This window comes from Equus przewalskii, chromosome 18 (genome assembly GCF_037783145.1).
Source record: "Equus przewalskii isolate Varuska chromosome 18, EquPr2, whole genome shotgun sequence".
Lineage (NCBI taxonomy): Eukaryota > Metazoa > Chordata > Mammalia > Perissodactyla > Equidae > Equus > Equus przewalskii.
Genome location: NC_091848.1, coordinates 4,096,892 through 4,118,620, shown reverse-complemented (window position 1 = coordinate 4,118,620; position 21,729 = coordinate 4,096,892). Strand labels below are relative to the sequence as shown.

General features: G+C 44.0%; 1 protein-coding gene across 1 annotated transcript in view; it reads left to right on the top strand.

Moving 5' to 3' along the window:
• Positions 1-21,729, top strand: part of IQCJ (IQ motif containing J) — a 185,551-nt gene that overhangs the window by 51,519 nt on the left and 112,303 nt on the right. The gene's annotated exons all lie outside the window — the stretch shown is intronic.

Below are 21,729 nucleotides of genomic sequence, written 5' to 3'. Positions count from 1 at the left end.
GCCAAAAAAAAAAAAAGACTATCTTCTAGCAATCATCTGAAGCTGATTGATGAGTGCTTATTCTTATGCCTTTGGCAGATTTACTGACTGCAGCCTTCTTTCAACTTGTACCTTCTAGATTTTTGTGCCTATCCTTTAGATTTGACATGTCTTGCACAGTTTACTTGGTGTCTACCTCTGGTCTCCCCATAACTCTGTTTTCCTTTCTGGATAAGTTTTCTGTGTGTCACCCGCACTCTCCTGGCATGTGACCCCAGCCCAACTCCAATTTTGATGCAGCCATCCCCTCTAGGCTCTGAAGGTTGCAGTGACTTTACCTCAATATGCAACCCCATGCAGGAAACACGGACTGCAGGGTTAAGACAGCATTGCTAGCTGCTGAAACAAAATTTCAGGAGCCGAACACCATAAGAATTTATTTCTTATTGACACAACAGGATAATGCAGGTGTTCCTGGTCAGGCAGCTCTCCCATAGATGCAGTGATGCTGGGACCCGGGCTCCTTCTGTCTTGTGGCTCTGCCGTCTTTAATACAGCTTCCTCCATCACTATGTTTATCTGCATCAAGCCATGGAAAGGGAAAGATTATGGAAGACTGTGCATAGACGGTTTGATGGGCTGAGCTTGGGGTAATGCCCATCACTTCTCCGTTTCATGGGCCACACGTAAACATGAGGGAGACTGACAAATGTCGTCTATTGACCAGGGAGAAGGGGAAAATTTAGCTAGCAGTTTCTGCCACCTGGAGCCTTTTGACAGCCATGAACCTATGCCCACAAGTGTTTCTGAAAAACTTAGTGGGCAGCATCTTTGAGGAAAAGGACAATAGCCAGTGGTTTATTTATTGAACATTTATGCAGAACTTAAATATGTTTCAGATACTGCTGTAAGTGATTTTCAAATAATAACCCATTTAATTCTTATGTAACCCTATGGAGAGGGTCCTATTATTACCCTCATTTCCAGATGGAAAACTAAGGCACAGAGTAGTTAAGTAGGTTGCTTAAGGTTATAGCACCAGTGAGTGGCAGGAGTGAGGATGTGAACCCGGGCATCCCGGCTTCAGAATCTGCCTCCCACCGCTACGCTGCACAAACTCTCTGACTTCATGAGCACTGTGACTCTTTCATCAGAGCAAAATCTTTTTATTGGTAAAGAAATTGGGTATTTTAGCATAGTTCCCTATACTAAAGAAAGTATTGTTCCCATCTTGTAGATAATGCAATACAGTCCACGGAAGTTGAGGAACCTTCCCAAATCACCCAACCAGAACAGTAAATTGCAGTGTCTCTGTGGAAAGGATTCCCCCGTGAATTGAACTTGATATTTCTCATGGCCACGTCTGGTTTTCGTTGATGGAGCTTTGAGTGGGCTCCCCTGTGAGAGCATTTTCGTGCTACTTTCACAGGCAAAAATGTGAATATTTCATCTGAAGCAAAGGACTCATTTAATCCAAGAAGGGCAGGGCAGGACTATGAATCAACTTCAGATGTTGCCACCTTTTTGTCACAAGGTCTTCAGTGTGGCATGAATGAACAGCACACATACCAAGAATGTTTCTGTATCAGGCGATGCCAGCATCCACCGGTATCGGGAATGCAGTAAGCTTTAGAAAATCCTTTGCGTGACTCGAGTGTACTTATTGTTGAAAAATAGTATGTAGAGCTATTGACTGACCCTCACACCTCTCTGTGAGTCAAGCTTACAAGACTATTAAGGAATATTCCACCGCTGGTCATCTGACCTTTACACTGCATGTAACGTGGCCTCTATGAACAATACCTAAAGACCTGTCTTTTAAAATTTTACCTGGAATTTTCAGTTTTTGTCAGATTCATCATAGGACAATGACATCTTTAAAAACATAAAGCAAAACATTTGGGACAGTATCTCTGCTTTAACATTTTAATTACATTTATGAAATAATTCTATAATGTTAGCTGTTCTCGTTTTTGACTTGTTGAGTGTCTTGGTCTGTTCTGGCTGCTAGAATGAAATGCCATAGACTGGGTGGCTTATAAAAAACAGAAACTCATTTCTCACAGTCTGGAGGCTGGAAGTCTGAGCTCGAGGCTCTGGCAGGCCGGTATCAGGCGAGAGCCTGCTTCCTGGTGCATAGATGGCCATCTTCTCGCTGTGTCCTCACATGGTGGAAGAGGAGAGAGAGCTCTCTGGAGTCTCCTTTATAAGGGCACTAATCCCATCTGTGAGGGCTCCGCCCTCGTGACCTAATCAGCTCCCCAAAGTCCCACCTCCTCAGACCTCACACTGGGGTTAGGCCTCAACACATGAGTTCTGGGGGGACACAAACCTTCAGACCATTGCTTGACCTTCTAATTTCAGATCCAAGACCATACACCTGATCTCTTTGGGTTAAGTTGAGAGCTTGTTAGTGCCTGTTTTATAAATTACATGATTCCAACATCGACAACAAATGACCCTGCTTTAAGGGGTCTTTTTTTTTTATCTCTAATGCTCTCAATATAAAAGTACAATGAATCTCTTTAAAAAAAGGTATTTGTTGAACTTGCAAGATCTTTGAAAGAAAATTTTAAGAGCAAAACAAATGGGCAAAGGATTTTTGTCATTCCAACATAACCCTTTATATTTCTGTGTATCTCCCTTTCACCTTTATACACACCAAAAATCACAATATTTTCAGAGTACTTTGAAATTTGGAGGTTAATTTCACAAACATCATTTCTTTTAATATATTCACCACAATTCTGGAAAGTGAATTTTTATAATCCTCAGTTCACACATAAACAGACAGAGGCCCGACAACGCCCAGGGACTTGTCTATGTCCCAGAGCACGCACGGGGCAGCTGGAGGCCCAGTTTTTCACAGGGATGCAGCATCAGGATTTTCCAGCCTCTTCTTGCCAGCGGAGGGTTAATGTGGATATTTTCACTGAAATGCGGTCAGTTGAGTCAGGAGGAGGAAGGGTCTTCCTCAGGTTCCTGGAATCTGCCGAGCACTCCATCCTCTTTGTAAGGCACTTCGTTGTCATAGTAACCTTTTGGAGTCAATGTTACTACTGTTCTTTTTATAGATGAAAACCCCTGAAATTTAGAAAGATTGCATGACTTATCCAAGGATTCATTGCTAATAGCAGTAACTTCAGAATTCAAAGCTCTGTTCATTTAGATCAAAATTCTATGCTTTTTCTGCATTTCTTCCAAAATAAAACTTCTGTTCTAAATACTCCGTGTGTGCTTAGCCCTACCTGTACTGAGTTAAACAGCAGGTCTTAGGTAACTAGGCTCTGTCCTGGCTCAGAGCTTAACCAATACTTGAGCGAGGACAAATTAGTCCCCAGCACGGCCTGGGGTCGAGGTTGTGTGTGCATTGTTTGGTCAGTGGGTACGTTTCTGCTCAGGCCACATCCTCTACACTCACATCTGAGCCGACCTGGCGGTGTGCTCCACTGCTCCCAGGCAGGACCACACCCTTTTCTATTTGGGACCGATGCTCTTGACGGTGTTTCATACTTGACTGTGTATATGTATTTGTTTGTAGTCCTCTTTAATAAGAAGTAATTTGAGGATGTCTTTATAAAATGGTGACTGATTTTCATGTGAAAAGCTGTTATTTGCTTCCAATGATGAGAACCTAAAACAGGACCAAGGGCCTGTTTGTCACTCAGCTTCTGTCAAACAATTACCATTTCTCTGATGCCTTGAAACAACGCCTTCCTTTCCTTAGGAACTCAAACTAACATCTGAGTAACTATATACATTTGCATTCGTATATCCATAAAAAGGATTTTCCTTAGTGAAGAATGGATATGAAATCAAGGAACATTTGTTCTTCCTGGGGTTCTGCTTAGTGAGAATGTTGGATTTTTATTTACATTTGTATGCATGACCTATTGTTGAAAAAGTGAATCCTAAGTTAGTTCTGTCAACACTCTGGCCTTGAAGAAGCAAAATTAAAGAAGAAATGAATTATCTACTTTTGTGTTAATTTCCTCTTTTTAGAGAACTGTATTTGAAAACAGCTTGGAAAAATATATTTTGTGTGATGGCATATTGTAAGCCCTTCTACCGTGAGACTTTATGACTTGACCGTGTCCCAGCTTCTCAGTCCTGTGTCGCACACAGTTTCTTTTTCCCGGTATTATCTACACATATCTTTACTGTCAAGCTGCTAAATGATCCCCTTTCCTGCCATCTGGCCCACTGCTCTTCACCCCAGCCTGAAGTAGACTTGCCAAAGTCCTGCATGGAGGCTGAGCCTGCTCAGCAGCCCCAGGACAACAGGCTGCCAATTGTCGGGGTAATTGCTGTGAAGACCAGCAGGAGAAATGCCTTGTGGACCCAGCCCTAAGGAGCGCAGGGAGCCAGCAGCAGGGAGTGGGGACACACTCTCATTCCACTTGAAGCAACTGCCAACAGGCGGGCCTTGAACAAATGTTAGTTGAGAACTTACAGTCCCTACCAGGCCTGCACCCAGGGCTGTCCTATGTCTGTGTGGCAGACGTTGGGAGGACTCAAGATGGGATGTGGCGTATTGCCCATTTTGCTAATGAATATATCATACCATATTGTATCGTATATCATAAGATGTGTTGCCTAAAGCTCCACATCCAGAGATGAGCAGGGCCAGGATCGAAACCCAGGTCTTCTGACTGAGCACCCTAAAGTTATTATTTTTTAAATGGTAGGATATAAGTTAAGTGTTTTTAAATAGACCTTATCTTTTAGAGCAGTTTTAGGTTCACAGCAAAATTGAACGGACAGTACAGCTTCCCCCTGCCTCTGCCTACACACATATAGCCTTCCCTGCTATCAGCAGCCTACCAAATGAGACGTTTGCTACAACTGATGAACCTACACTGACACGCCGTTATCTCCCAGAGTCCATAGCGTACATTAGCGTTTATGCTTGGTGTTGTACGTTCTATGGGTTTTGACAAATGTATAATGAGAAGTACCCACCGTTACGGTATCACACAGAATAGTTTCACTGTACATTTTTAAAGGAGGAACGAGAAAGAAGATCTTCTGACTCCAAGTCTAGCGTCGGTTCCATTGACTACCACTGCCCAGCGACCCCAGGGGTGGGAAAGGATGGCCCTGAGATGAGCAGTTGTGGATGGACTGCCCTAGAGAGCCTGTGTGCAAAGGTCTGTGGGTCGTGCTCTGGGCTTGTCACAAACCTCTAGCCACTTCCAGTGTTTAAATAGTACTATATGTAAGATATGATCACCCACGTGTCCGTAATGCTAAATCGTTAGATAGTTTCCATAGAGACACCAAGGAGAAAAGCCTGGAATGGGAAGGAAAGACTTCCACACAGGGGCAGCATATGTGGGGTCCTGAGTGCAGGCTGTGAGTGAAAGGGCTTGAGTGTCTTTGACTCCCACACTGACAGACGTCAGGCGTGTCGCCCCGTGGCCCTGCACCTCAGTGTTTTCATCTGTGAAATGAGAATGATGGTCCCCAGCTGTATCAGTTCCTGGGGCTGCCGACAAAGGACCACAGACTGGGTGGCTTAAAGCAACAGGAATGTCGTCTCTCACAGTTTGGAGGCTGGAAATCTGAAATCGAGGCGCCGGCAGGACCCTGTCCGCTCTGGAACCTGTAGGAGAGAGCCTTTCTTTGCCTTTCCCTGGCTTTTGGTGGTTTGATGGAAATCTTTGGCGTTTCTTGACTTGCTACTGTAGGACTTCAGATTTTGGCTTTGTCGTCACATGGGGTCCTCTCCTCACATAGTTACTTCTCTTTTCTTCTCCTCTTCATATAAAAATATGAGTGATGTTGGATTAGGGCCCACCATAATTCAGTGTAACTTCATTTCAACTTGATTACATCTTCAAAGTCCTTATTTCCAAGTAAGGTCACCTTCATAGGCTCTAGGGGTTAAGACTTCAACATATTTTGGGGGAGGGGTATGTAATTCAACCCATAATACTACTTCATAGATTTGATGTGATGAAACAATATGCACACAACACATACTCAGGCAGACACTCAGCAAGTGTTTCCATCAGCATCGTCAAATCCGTCCATTTGATCAGCAAATACATGCTGAATGCTCACAATGTGCCAGACACTCTACCAGATAAGATAAGACGATAAATAAAACAGACGGAGTCTCTGACCTCATCTTAGAGTCTACTTAATGTAGAGATCAAGCAAATAATCATTTTACTACATGTGAAGAAGAGACACATGATGCCATGGGAAAGAATAACCCAGCCTCATAGAGGATGGCAAGGAGTAAATCTGCTATCACCCTGTAGGTGCCAAAAGTAGACATGAGACTTACGGGATCAGAGCAAACAGCTGATTACTTATGGCATATTAAGCAGCACAAGCATCAGCAGAGTTCCAGGAGGTGACACGGTGGGCCGAGATGGATGCTGTACACCCAGTGGATTTGTGCAGCAGCTGAGAAACCCAGGGTCAAAGCCTCAGCACTTTTCATGGCAAGCAGTAAGGAACCTGCTTTTTGTCTGGAGGGACACACTACCTCACCTCTCAAGATTGCCAGCTGCACAAACAACCCTGAGAAGGGGCCTGGGTGGAAGAGTGCACAAGGTTGTACACTGCAACCTTGACCCGTTCAACAAGACACATAAGAGCACAAGAGACCCGGAAGGACTGCTTCCCAACAGGGACCAGATCTCATCTGGGGATTCTAGGAAGCCTTCTGTAAGGAAATTGTATTTAATACAGGATCAAAAAAATTTAGCAGGGATCAGCCAGGCAAAGGGGAATGTGGGAGAGAAGGTCCTATATGCAGAGAGGAGAGGATGAGCAATGTCAGGGTGGGACACCTGGATGTCCAGGGAGGCTGAAGCGCATCGAATGAAGAGCTAGGGTGGACAATGAAATTGGAGAGGTGGGCAGGGACAGACCCCACAGGACCTGGTAGGCCATATTAAGGATTTGATCTGTATACTAGGATCGATGGGAAACCACTGGAGGGCTTTAAACAGTGAAGATGGAACTGTTTATTAGAATAATAAAATTACTCTTTAGAATTTTGGCAATCAAGAAGAATTTTCCACCTGTAATTATGACTACAAATAAGGCAATGAAGTGGCTTACATCATTTGCAACAGAGCCCATGTTTGCTTCGATAAATTTCTGATTGGCCAAGAGAGTAGAAGAAATTCTCTTCAAAAATTGTTGAAACATAGTAAATCTTTCAATTACGTTAAAATTGAAAATTATTGTTTGAATAAATTCTCCTTACAAGTTAGATATATGGTTTTGATAAATATATTACTAACCAAAGTCCTATTTTTCTTCCAAATCAGCTGAACACCTTCCTATATGCAAAGCACTGTGATAGACTCTACTGAAATTATTTAGACATCCCATACACTTGGGTTTTTGTTTATTTTTTTTTTGATTTTATTTTTTCCTTTTTCTCCCCAAAGCCCCCCGGTACATATTGTGTATTCTTCGTTGTGGGTTCTTCTAGTTGTGGCATGTGGGACGCTGCCTCAGCGTGGTCTGACGAGCAGTGCCATGTCCGCGCCCAGGATTCGAACCGACGAAACACTGGGCCGCCTGCAGCGAAGCGCGCGAACTTAACCACTCGGCCACGGGGCCAGCCCCCCCATACACTTGGGTTTTAATTATATATTAAGTCATGAATTTGTTTGCTTTTATGGAACAAATTGTTTGTGACGACATATTAGAATATGTTCTGCTGCCCTTTGAGTGCATACAATGGAATCCGCTCCTGTTGTACCTCTTTGTTGTTGCTAAGGGAAATAAAAAGAAAGGATTAGCATCCTCCTTCAGCCTGCCTAGTCTTCGATTGGTTTGAGTAACTCGAGGCATGGAGTAATCACTTCCCTTGCATTTTGCGGAGTCCTCACCGGTCAGGCCTGTGTAGAGTCTAACTATGTTATAATTATGTTTCCTCCACTTGAACAACTGATTGTCACAGTTCCCTGAAATGGAGGATAAATATTTGGCTCAATTTTGTTTTTTAGTTTGCAGTCTTAGTCAAAAACCTATGACTGTCAATGGAACTGATCATGGCTCGATCTATTTCCTGAGGTTCCCAAGTATTGTTCAGAGGTGAGAACTGCTTGCTGTTGGTAGCCCTACGGGAACATGGGGTCTTGTATTCTTCACAGCAGGGGTCCATGGCCCCAAGGGCTGTCAGTGGACGGCTGTGTTGTTTTGATATTGATGATGGTAAATGCAAGGGGAGCAGATGGTCACCTAGAGGCCATGCACTGAGGGGGAGGACTTCTGCTTTATTTTATTTTTGGACTATATTGCCAAAGGATGGCCAAAACCCAACGATACTGACTTTCTCACATCCCGTTGAGTCTTTTTATAGTCTTAATAATTTGATCATTACAATTGATTTTTCAAGTTACAGACGCAGTGCAGCCTGAGAGGGTCATATAATTGATATTTATAAGCCTTTGATATGGATTTCCATAACTGATACAGATTGTCTTGATAGTTTAAGTGGTCATGTATTTGTCATCATTATTCTTGTCAAAATGATTTCTGTGGAAATATTTCTGTGAAAATACAAGCTTCAGCCACATTTGAACTGTTTTGGCTATGGTATTGCATATATTAACCATCAGACTTATGCAGTCACACCCATACATCAGCTCTTGAGAAAGAAAAGTTTTGCTTTTGGAAAAAACCACTGAAGTCACCATCTCAGTGTCACATAGCCAATGGTGAGTGTGAAGAAGGCACTCGTAGCATTTGGTATGCAATGCTTATGAAGCCATGACTCACGTGGTCCAGAGCAGTGCTACCTTTAAAGATTTGGGGCCCAAATAAAATCTTTCTTTGTATCTCTCCCTTTTAAAGAAATTCAAGTACTTGTCCCCACAAATTCTCAGGGTTCTTTCTCTTCTTCAGTAGCCTGGATGTTCTGATAGCTTCCTGCCCCTCTATCCCAGAAGAATCTCCTTTCTCATCTATGCTGATTCGTCTTTCTCATTCAAATCCTCTTCCTTTAATTGCGCTTTCCTGCATGATAGCTCATATCATATTTCTCTCCTCATCACAAACACTCCATGGACGCTTGTTATTGTTCTTCTCACAAGAGCAGAGCGAGAGTTGGGCAGGGGAAGCCAAACAATAGAGAAGAAGGCTGTGAAACTCTACGTCTGATAATTATCTCCAAGATAAGTAGGAACAAGTGTTTCCTTCAAAATTCAAACCAGTCAATTCTTACCGTGCTCTACAGGAATATTGGAGCAGGAGGCATCGTAGACGTCAGAGGGGAAGGTGACGCTCTCATAGGTTAAGTGACTCACGCAGGCTTGCACATTTATTCACCTGCAGGCCCAGGACTAGAACCCAAGCCTCTTGATCTTCACTCTTACTATAACCATACAAAATAGTTATTTGAAGAGTTTTTAGTTTTGCGCAAGCACACTAGACTTGAAGGTTTTATGTATGTGAGTATAGATACCTGGCCAAACTTTGGCATGATTTAGGAATCATAAGGACCTCTGATACTGACAATGGGTGGAGCAATGTTACTGTGGACAAATCCTTTCATGCACGTTATCTCATGAGTCCTCACAATAATCCTGTAATCTAAACTGACGGACACCAATAGCATTATTTCACTGACGAAAAAATTGAGGGTCAGAGATGCCACATGACCTGCTTCTGGTCACATGGCTGGGGGAGTGGTTGAGCCACAATTCCCAGATCTCTTGACTTTTGGTCTAATTTTCTGCCATTCTGCCATATTCTATCTATAGATACACACATGCACACACACACATCTACAGTCATAGTGTACAATGGGTAGAACTTTGCAAGATCTTGATGTCTCCTTCTGGTAGAAAAGCCAACCTCACTACCTCTAGGAGGAAATAAATCAATGACTCTTACAAAGGAAATTTCTTTATCCTTAAAGAACTGGATATGAAGAAATGAATGACCTCATTTCAAATAAGGAAAATGTTCATCCTCTTTTAATCTGCTTAAATTGCTTCCACCTTTCCTTCTAGCACTGCTTGCAGATGGTTAAAATTCTCTGCAGAAAGGAATCTGAGTGATCATATTCCTCTTTCTTTTTTTTTTTCCAGCTGTCTCACCCTGAGCTCGAAGCAGTGAGATCATCTTTTGGTTCCTTTCATTGGTGTTATTCAGGTTAGCAGAAAATTCTGCCTCCATCTGTCAGGAGCTTCACTCTTTTGCTTTCTTTGAAATCTGACCTCCGAACAAGGCTGTAACATCCAGAAAACGGTAGCTGAGTTGATTTATTTCAGATTGTTGCTATGGTGATTCCCCACTAACAGAGACATAAAATGAAGAAGAGAAAAAAGTATGTTGAAGCGAATGGTGGAGAAGCTGGTCAGACCAAGGAAAAGGTGTGCAGGCTGTTGGGGCATTTACGGCTTGTCTGCTCAGGGGCAGAGCCTGTGTTCTCCTGGGCTTGCTCTGAATTCATCCATAGTGATTGCAATCAATCCATTTGCATTTGAGAAGAAGCAATGAAATGTTTCTGTTACATGGGTACAAAGTGTATCATAAGTAGCCTTAAAAATTCCCGAAGGTTTTTTCTCTAGGAACAGGAAAAGTGAATATAAATTGTAAAAATAATTTTTGTGACAGAAAGCATTTTGATTCTTGAAATAGTTATCAAGGTTATACTTTATTAACTATGTTTTTTTGAAATTATAGGAGAAAGACTTATCTAGAGAAAAAGTGGATGAATCAATCCATTTTATGCATTTGTTCATTTATTCATTCATTTTTCCAACTTCCCCTCCATTCTATCACTCAACAAATATTTATTGATCCTTTGTACCAGGCTCCAGATATATATCAATAAATATTAATAAATTTAACAGATCTTTTTCGGGCATTAACTACTTGCAAGACAACACACAGGTCGATGTGGGATGCACAGCTGAGTAGAGTCTGTCCTCAACGTGATTATTACCTGGGGTGGGTCACAGGGTGGAGAGTGTAGATGCACCACCACCGCGATGCAGAATGTAATCATCAGAGCCATTGCATGCTATTTCTCCTTCAAGGAAGGCTACATGAAGGAGAAGATTAAGAGTAGGAGAAAGAGCAAGAGCACGAGTAAGAGTAAGAGAAATTAAGGGTAAGTAGGCTCTTGCCAGGTCTGTGGAGGTGGGCTAGAGGAAAGCAGAATATGAGGGAGACGCACGCTACCGTGATTGGAAAGGGTCGATTACATTGGCCTCCTCTCGCCTTGGAGATTGATGATGTTTGTAGAAACCGTCTTCACTATTCACTTACGTTATTGGCCTTTGGAAGGCAGGAGCTCAACTTGACATGGCAGTAGCTCCAGCTTGAAGATATGGCCAATGGATGCTATCGCTTTGGGTGGAGGTGGGGCTGGGAAGGCTTTGGAAATAAACCTTTGGAGTTGCTCAAAATCAGAGTGTGAAAAAAAAAGAGGAGGCAGTGTCAACGCAATAGAATAGAATACCAAGCAGGGCAGGGTGGCTCCTGTCACACCCCCAGGCACTATCTTCTGGGTCTTCCTCCCCTCCTGAGGCTTTAGACTGCAGCCACGTTAAAGAATTAAGAGAGGCGAGTTCCACGCCTTCACTTCATGACACAGCTTTCCCTTAACCCTACCCCACGCAGGACTGGTGCCGCAGATGGTGAGGGGCGGCAAGCGAGAGACAAGCTCCGAACACGCTCTGACACTCACTCTGTATCTAACCTTGGACGAGACTTGTGTCTCCTCAGGACTCTAGATTTCTCATCTGTTAGGACAAAATGACCTCTGAGCAAAAACATTCCATAAGGGCGTGATATCAGAATCACAAAGGTCTGTAATGGGTTCAAATATACTTTCAGGTGGCTAAGTAAAAGCCTCAGACATAAGGAAAACATGTTAATTCTCACTTCATTCATTCATCAGCTGTGTCATTCTCACTGAGAACTTTGTGATTCCATCACATTTTTTGGCCGAGATTAAATAGTCAGGGGCTGTCAGGTGGGCTCTGCTCCCAAAGACTGAATTATTATTGAAAATATACTTTGAAAAGAATTATCATAATTAAAATCAATATCAGTTATTAAAATAAATGAGCAAAGTCTGTATCCTTGTTTTTCACACAGTTTTTCAGCATTTATGAATTAAGTAACATTCCTCATTCGATGCTAGGATGTAGCCTTGAGAAAATTTTATTCATTTTTCAAGTTTGTGTAGTTTCTCTTTAATATGTCAATGTAGAATTTATGCTAATTTTTACTGGAGTCGAGTGCTCACGGCACAATGAGGCTGCATTTGAGCCCCTTTCCTGCAGGGTGGGAGAAAGGTGGGAAGGCTCGTTTAGTGGTCAGAGGCGTGAGTCCTTCCTTTGCTCCTGGAATGCGAACTGGATTTAGAATACCTATTAATGCAAAAAGACTATCATTTGCAGCAGGGTGTAAAGCCTGTGATCTTTACAAAAAGATCAAAGCTGAAACTACAAAAAGCTGAAGGCTAGCACTTCACTTTTCAATCCCGACCTTGGCTCCTCCCTGTCCTCACAGGATCTCAAGACAGAACAACAGGTTAGGCCTGGATTTCGTGGACATGTCCTCCTCCTCAGAACTTCAAACCCTTGTTAGGGGGCTGAGCCTGACCTAGATCCTGAAACCTCCTAGGGCCTCACGTTGTGACCTTGGACAACTCTCAGCCAAACCTTCAGCAACTTTTCTTTTTGGTGGAGGTTAGATCTGGGGTGGTGGTGAGGGTTAAGGAGAGAGAAGTAACATAATAAATAATGTTATGAAATAATTACTGTGATTGAATTTTTTTTTCTCATCTGTCTTGGTTTATTCCAGGATAAACAATATACATATCCTGTGTGCTGTCTTCTTTACACAATTTTTTTTTTTTTCTTGGTGAGAATGATTGACTTTGAGCTAACACCTGTTGCCAATCTTCCTCTTTTTGCTTGAGGAAGATTGTCCCTGAGCTACCATCTGTGGCAATCTTCCTCTATTTTATGTGGGATGCCACCACAGCATGGCTTGATGAGCGATGTGCTGGTCTATGCCTGGGATCCAAACCTGTGAACCCCAGGCTGCCAAACTGGAGCACACGAACTTAACCACCACACCACCGGGCCAGCTTCTTTTCTACATAATTTTCGCATCTGAATCTCTCTCTCTGAAACTCGTTAAAATGGGCACGACATGAGGTTTCTAAGGATGCTCACTATAGTGAGAGAACTGTAGAATTACACAATCTATTCATGCCAGCGGTTCTCATAATGTCGCCCCCAAGCCAGCAGCATCAACAGCACCTGAGAACGTGCTCAAAGGCAGAGTCTTGGGCCCCGGTCCAAACCTACACAATCAGAATCTCTGGGGGTGAGACCCTTATCGGGGTCTCTGCTTTTCCAAGCGTTCCAGGTGATTCAGACAGGTACAAGCTACAGCTTGAGAACCACTAATTAATAGCATTCTATACACGCTGATATGTTCATTTGCTGAACAAAAATTGAGTGGCACCTAACTTTAGGAAGATTAGATTACTTGACTATAGTCTTATATTTACTTTATTCTTCAATTACTGTTCTTGTTTCTTATGGGTTCTGTGAATTTTATAACTAACTAATCTTAAAACTAATGTTTTCCTATTTATTTTTGGCTGCTAGAAAGCTCACAGTCAAATTTGAGGCCTTGTGAAGATCTTATGGTCTCTTTTTATTTTCTACCCTTATTTTCCCTTTGCCCCAATTTCCCCACGCAATTATGTTAGCATGTTGAATATTTTGAAAGATCAGGTATTAAATAAACACACTTGCTCATTGGCATGAGTAATAAATGGATATTCCCAATACGATTTCCTGGTGTATGTTCTTAATTTGTTTATTTTATGCACAGTGAAAACTTCATTTGGGATATTTTTGAGAGAATTTGTAAGACATGTATTTAAATAGCCACACCTGATTTATCTGGCGGCTCCCCCATACTGACATCTTTCTAGTGTAAAGTGATCCATTAACTAAACACCTTGAAACTGAGAAGCGCTGCTCACCTCTGACAGGCACCATCTTCGCTAATGGTGGTGAAATTTGTCATCAAGGGTTCTCTTGCCATCAAAGTCATTCCTTTTGACATTGTAAAATCACCTCTACCTAATGGCTTTATTAACACATTGAGAGCCAAATGTGATTATAAAAGAGAGATTTTTCTTACAAGTGCTTTTATTTAAGATGGATAATGTCAAAGGCTAAGTAAAATTTCGGCTGTCAGGAAAATTCAGACGCACAGCACCCACTCCTTCAGACGGCTCTGACACATTGTGGCAGCAATGCCATAATTTACAAAGTCAAGGTGGATGTCGACCACACAGTCTGGGCCACCAAAGCCCTGCTTTCTTTGACCTGTGAACGACACCTCTGGCAGTGCCTTATTGTGTCAGATCGGTGCAGCAAAAACAAATATTGAGGGAAGAGGCACCCTCCTGTACGGTTTGCAGTGAAGCTGTGAGCCCACTAAATAATTAAAATAAACAAATGAAGACTAATCTGCTTACTTTTAATTTTTACCCAATGCATGTTAGTTAATAATTTACAAGGTAAAAATGAGGAGAAGATCAAAATGACTTCTCTTCCAGCTCCCACATGGGCGCAACTGTGCAGAGATTCTGCCTCATTGACTACTTGTTTGTAGCAGAGCTAACCCCGGAGGAGACAGTGCTCACTGCGGACCAGGCTTTAATAAAAGGAGCGCGGGCTCTGGAGTTCTCTTCTATTTCCGTATAACCCCAAGACCATTTGTCTGGAGCTCTTTTTGAATTATTCATACCAACAGTGGCTCTTTCAGATATTGGATGCGAACAGCTTCTATAGTATCGTTTCACAGGCAGCACCATTTTTTTGCTGGCATTTTGAAAATAGAACTTTTTCCTATTCAAGGTTGCTCTCAGGTGCTTCTGGGTGGGCTTGTATTAGCAAAACATTAAAAGGTTGTTTGGGGCTAATTCTAAGAAGTCTCCAGGTAAAACAGAAGAGAACGGAGAACTGTAGTGGGAATGGAATATTCTGAAAAAGCATTCTTCATTGACTCAGCTTTTGAAAATCTCAGCACGGCCTCCTGGTGTAAGCCTTGTTTAGGAGACTAGAGTAACATTTATTCTCATTCACTGCAATCTGAACTCAAGTAAAGTGGATTGAAGGGATTTACTCTGCTGATCCTTCTGTTCTTAGGCCTCATTTGACACCAAGCTTTGAGTCTGTTTGCAGCCTCCAGTAGAAAACCCAGCCTCTGCAGGAGGCCTCACAGGACAGGCAGACACCTCCCCTGAGTCCCGTCTCCCACCCCTCCACTCCCTTTCTATCCCAGCCATTCCAAGTCCTTGAAGTTCTCCATCCACCGGGAAGATCCTCTGTCTCTTTTCCTTGCACCTGTCACATCTGCCTGGAATGCCAGCACGCCCCGCCCACCGACATCCCATTCTCCCCACTCTTCCACCCACTTCCTCATCCTTCAAACTGCAGCCAGTGCGCGTCTCCTCCTCCCCAGGACTGACTGTTACTGCCTGGGTTGGAGAGTTTCCCCAGAAACAAACCCTGAGCCAAGGATTTGAGTGCAAGTTGTTCTTTTGGGAAGTGATTCCCAGAAGTCCTGGTAGGAAAGTGGGTAAGTGGGAGAGGGAAGCAAGGGAAGCCTATGCAAGGCACATAAGCAGTTGACTGCGGGCAGCTGAGGCTGGAACCTGCTGGGGAACTCTGGGAGCCAGTGCGGAGTTAGGCCACACGGGGAGGGGCAAGCTGGATTATATCCTCCAGTTACCCTCCATCATGGGCTAAGGGCTGCCCCGGAGGCGCAGGATCCTGGCCAGCTCCGGCCTGTGCAAAGACGTGGAAAGCATGTCGGTGGAGAGCTGAGATGTGTTCAGCAGGACACATGAGCACGTACTGGAGCAGTGGGGGCGAGGGGACGTGTGTTGGGCACCATAGCATATGTTGCATGCTCTGCCATACCCCCAACACACAAACGTACACTCACGCACACACACACACACTCAGTGCTGTGCTTCTGTATGTTGGGAGTAGGAAACTGCTTCTTACTCATATCTGTGTCCTCCGTGGCCTCTTGTGGTGACCAGGACACAGGAACTACACAGTGAGCACTTGTTGCAGCAAGTGTGGAGTGAGCGAGGACTCTGTTCGGCAGGCCCAGCCTGAGTTTTGATTTCGGATGTCTCCTCGTAAGCACACTCTGCCCATCAGTAAGGCACCTTCCTCCTTCCTTAGTTCTTTTCGTGGTTCGGAGAGAGTCACGTCATTGTCCCAGTGACTATCCTGGTGCTTTTCTATTTCTACCTTTAGAGAAATCTTGCAGCTGGCTCCAGCCGCTGCTCTTCGATGTGCCTACTCCATCAGGCCTTTTCAAATGAGGTGGTAACGTGTTGGGGAGTGGAATGGTGCTGGGCTTTTAGTCCCTGTGTAGCCTTCCACCTTCCTCCTCTGACACACTGAAATTGGATGACAGATGCCCCCAGAGACTTGCTCTTGGTAAGGAGCACAACCTCTGTTCCACCGGGAAGTTTGCTCAAATCCGAGGCAATGGGGAGGGCCCCTTCCCTTGAAACAGTCATCTAAGCCTGGCGGTGTGGGCAGCTCACACCCATCCTCCACGCGTGCCTTCCCTGAGTGCCAGCCCGCTGTGTGCTTTGGGGCAGGAGTCTCCTGCCAGGGGGTCTTGGATCAGCCTCTGGGCCTGTGCCTTCTAGTTTGGTCTGGCTGGCTCAGCTCCATCCTCAAAACTGCTGTAGCCACCCACTTGTGTTCCCTTAGAGCGCGTCCCCCCACCGTGACATCCACCCTGCCTTTGTCTCCCCACCCTCCGCCTGCTGTTCCTGCTGCTCTCCTGCCGGCCACCTCTTCCCCAGTCCTCTGAGGAGCCATAGCCCTGAGCAAACTCGGTCAAGTCCCTTCCAAAGGAATATTAAACAGGGGCCGACCCTACAGCCTAGTGATTAAGTTCGTGGCTCCATTAGGCATCCTGGGTTCCGTTGCCAGCATGGACCTACACCACTTGGTGGTGGCCATGCTGTGGCAGCGACCTGGGTACAAAATAGAGGGAGACTGGCACAGATGTTAGCTCAGACGAGTCTTCCTCAGTTGGAAAAAAACCCCATATATATATATGTATATATATGTAAAACAGAGGGAGGGGTGGCCAGTGGCGCAGCGTTTACGTTTGCACGTTCTGCTTCAGTGGCCCAGGGTTCACTGCTTTGGATCTCGGCTGCAGACACGGCACTGCCTGGCAAGCCATGCTGTGGCTGGCATCCCACATATAAAGTAGAGGAAGATGGGCATGGATGTTAGCTCAGGCCCAGTCTTCCTCAGCAAAAATAGAAAGATTGGCAGCAGATGTTAGCACAGGGCCAGTCTTCCTCAGCAAAAATAGAAGGATTGGCAGCAGATGTTAGCTCAGGGCTAATCTTCCTTTAAAAAAAAACCAATAAAACAGAGGGAGTCAGACCAGATGATTTTTAAGACTCCTTCCAAACCTCAGATTCAGACTCTGTGACCTGAGGGTCTTCTTGTGCCCCTCCCAGCCAGAGGCACAACGTCCAGGTCTGAGTCCACACTCACTTTGGTGAGCTCCAAGGGTACGAGCCCTCTGGTGCATACAGGGGTGGGCATCGCAAGGATCCCTGCCTCCGGGCCCCCCACCTGCTTAGGGAAGGGTCACCTGCTGGTCTTACTGGCAGAAGAGGGTGAAGAACTGGTCCTGGAGGTTGTTCAGTCATGACGTCTGTGAAATCAGGTCACGTGGGCTTCAGTGGGGTTTTTGTTGCGCTAGGAAGTAAATGCTGAGCCGAAAAAAGCTGCTAATTCTGACCACCTGAGGCCGCGGTCTCCCTGCTCTGAGGATCCCAGTCTCTACACTCGGGTTCTCTCCAGGTCCTCTGTGTTGAGAGGGCGTCGCCCGCGGCTCTTCAGGACGCCCTCTAACACGGGTTACCACGTGCTTGGATTGGGGGAGAGCATGGGTTCTTAAGGGCAGACTGAAGACCTGGGATTGAGCACTAAGCCAGCCGTTCACCACGTGTGTGATTTCCAGCCATCTGAACCTCGATTTCCCGCCCTCTGAACCTCGATTTCCCCACCTGTAACATGGAGTAACACCCGCTTTTCAGTATCATATTAGAACTAATTCCACAAACAATTGTTGAGTACTTACTAAGCCCAGGTTATCGTGTTAAGCTTGAGGGGAGGAGCACAAAGAAAAATTAGACACAATCTTTGTTCCCAGTCCCAATTCACATTCTAGTAAGGAAGACAGAAATACAAAGAAACAATACGCCATGGTCTGATAAATGCAACAATGGATCAAGTGATTAATAATTTGCTTGCAAACAGCATATGGAAGTTTCAATAAGATTTATTTTTCTCCTCTTATCTGAGAAGAAAGAAACCCATTGCAAGGAGGTGAGGCAAGGCAGTATGCCAGAGGCTACCCGCCTATGGAGAGCTGTCAGGGCCATTTTATGCAAAGGCAAATGACACTCATACCTCATCCCTGAAGGAATGATCTGGAACCCCATAATAGTAAGTCATATTAATAACCTTGAGTCATTATGAAAGGGTTAAATAATGTTTAAGAGTCAGGGAAGTACACAGTATATTTTACAAAGTTTTCTATCTCAAAACACTAAAAATATTTTTACATTTTAATTTTTTAAAAGAATGTTTGACACATCTCTCTTCCTCCATCCCCCACTTTGCGAATGTGAATTTCTTTTTCAGTTTGGTGTCCCCAGTGCCTGCCACAGTTCTGGGCACAAGAGAAGTAATCAGGAAATATTAGTTGGACTAGTGAGTGAAGCAAAGAGTGACTGAGTGAAGGCATCGGGGTAGATACCTGGAAATTAAGTTGGGCAATCCACTAAACAGTAATGTAGAAAGAAGACCACACCGGGGGGGCACAGGGCTGGGAGATGGCTTGGGCTCTGCAAGTTTTTAGCTGAATAAATATTGTAAGTCTTTTGCTCTCAATGAGCCACGTGGTTTAATCAGATGTAAAATAGGATGTCTATTCTTGCTTTTTCCCAAGACTATTGTGTAGGTCAGATACAGTAATGTTTTGATGGAGCTATGAAAATTATGTAGATAGAATTAGATATAAACTTTAAGGGAGAAATAAAATGAAAATCTTACCATGCATCTCTTAATATAAGAAAATTTTCTGCAGATGATCTCTTAATTAACTTTCTTTTAATTAGCTCCTTAAATAACTGAAACTCTCCATTCTGTCTATAAAGTATTCTAATGGATGCCCACAGCACAGTGAAGGTTCATGGTTATTTTACCTATAAATGTCTGCTACAGCCAGTTGAATTGTATGCTTGTCAAGAATGCTGATTACTATATTTACTTGTTCCAGTTCATTCCTTTTTTTTTCTTTAATAAGCTTTTTTTTTCTCCCCAAAGCCCCCTGGTACATAGTTGTATATTCTTCGTTGTGGGTTCTTCTAGTTGTGGTATGTGGGACGCTGCCTCAGCGTGGCTTGATGAGCAGTGCCATGTCTGCGCCCAGGACTCGAACCAACGAAACACTGGGCCCCCTGCAGCAGAGTGGAGTGCGCAAACTTAACCACTCGGCCACGGGGCCAGCCCCTTCCAGTTCATTCTTTTATTCAACAAATATTTGTTGATCATCTACTTTGTGCTATCGGTTTAGGTATGGTGGTAACCAATGTTCATTGTATTCCAGTTATATTTGCTTTTATATATGTAATTTAGTTAAATATTCCATAAAATAACTAATAAAAAATAAATTCGAAGGGAAAATTGCTGATTTTTATGAAAATCAATCTAAAAGTTATAGTGGGTGTCTATCCCTTATGACTACACACGATCTTTTAAATTCCTTCACTGTATCGAAAGTTTCCATTGCTCTTGTGACTAGGATCTACCAACCAGACACCACTGTACCTAGCGGGCCCGGGGCGGGGGCTGGAGTGCCTGCTCTGTGTGTGGTTCTGGGGTTGGCTGCAGGAGATCGGCTCCATGATGTAATTTCTGAATGTTTAGTTTGAGCCTCCCTCTGCATCTCCTTCCTCCCCAAGGGCTGGTCCAGGGGCTTGGCTCATCTGTGTCTTTGAGCAGGGCTCTTCTAAACTCAAAGATGCCCTTCAGGTCTAATACCTCTGGCAGCTCCAGGCAAAGTCTCTTGGTTTCTAGTTGAAACTCTCTCTGATGTTACTGTGAGGCTAGGGCCCCTCTAGCTGTGGGGTCAGTTAGCATTGTAGTCGGGGCTATCTGGTGTCATAGTGTAACCAGTCGTCATGTTCAACACGCACTGTCCTCTAATACGCGCGCAGATTTCTTTTCTTATCTCCTCACATCTTCTCCGTCTTTTGTTCTTTCCTCCCTCTCTGTCCCTTCTCTCCTTTCCCCCTTTCTCCTTCTCTTCCATTTTACTTTCTCCTTCATATTTGTACCTCCCCACCACCTTTCGGCCTCTCCAGCCCTCCCTGTTTCCACTCTTCCTTCTTCCAGGCCAGTGAGACTGAGAGCCTGGTAAGGAATGAAGCAGAAATGCCGTCACTGAGCGCCGCGTGCAGTTTCTGCGGTGATCTCTGCTAAGTGATGCTTCTGGCTGGTCTTCAAGGAGGGGCAGCAGCCAATCTGTCCTTTCTTCTTGCCAAACACTCAGGTGACGTAGAGCCCACCCGTAGACCTGAGACCTCTGCAGAAGACGACAGGTACTGTTTCTGAAAGGTGAACACCCTCTTCCTGTCATCTTCATGGTGTCACAGAAGAAAAGAGTTGAATATGGGAAATTTTTAAACCAGATAGTTTTTATCTCAACTTTTTCTTTTTAAAGCTTGGCACCTGAGCTAACAACTGTTGCTTATCTTTTTTCTTCTTCTCAAAATATACAGCACATAGCTGTACATTCTAGTTGTGAGTGGCCCTGGTTGTGCCATGTGGGACGCCGCCTCAGCGTGGCCTGATGAGCGGTGCCATGTCTGCGCCCAGGATCCGAACCTGCGAAACCCTGGGCTGCCGCAGGGGAGCGCGTGAACTTAACCACTCGGTCATGGGCCGGCCTTTTATGTTGGCCTTTATCTTGACTTTTGACATGAGAAAACTAATATGGATGATGCATTTCCAGTCACTCAGGCTAATTTTAATATGCCAATTTTAATTTGCCTTTTTAAAGGATTACTGTAGAAACTGAATGTCGTAAGTCCTTAAAAATATACAAATCATTTGAAATTCTAGAAAACAGTTAATATTTTAGACAAAATAAAATGATCCTTAACTTGTAGGTTTTTAAAGTTATATTTACTACTCATTTAACCAAACTAACAACAGTGTAGGCACCAGGCTGGCACTCAGCGAACTTTTACTAAATGACCGCAGATTGTCTGTGAGCTGGTGAAATTTGGCCTTTCAGGCTGGTGTTAAAATTACCCAACCTATTTTGAAAATTGAACCATAGCCATAACATATACTGAAAGGAATGCCAGAGACACTGAGCACACGCCATCTCGTTTCTATATATATATATACACATATTTAACATTCTTTATGCATTTTAAAGCCTCCTGATTTTACCTAATTCCCTATATGTTTTCATCAAACATTTCTTAAGCTCTGCTATGTGCTAGATCTTAGAGATAAGGGAAATCTAAAAACTGGATTCTGTTCTGGAGGAGCTCCCAATTGTATTGGGAAGATTGAATGTGTTTATAAGAGGTGAGTGTGGCGGAGGTGTGAAGAGCAGGATTTCCTGAAGGAAGTGGGCGTGATGGGG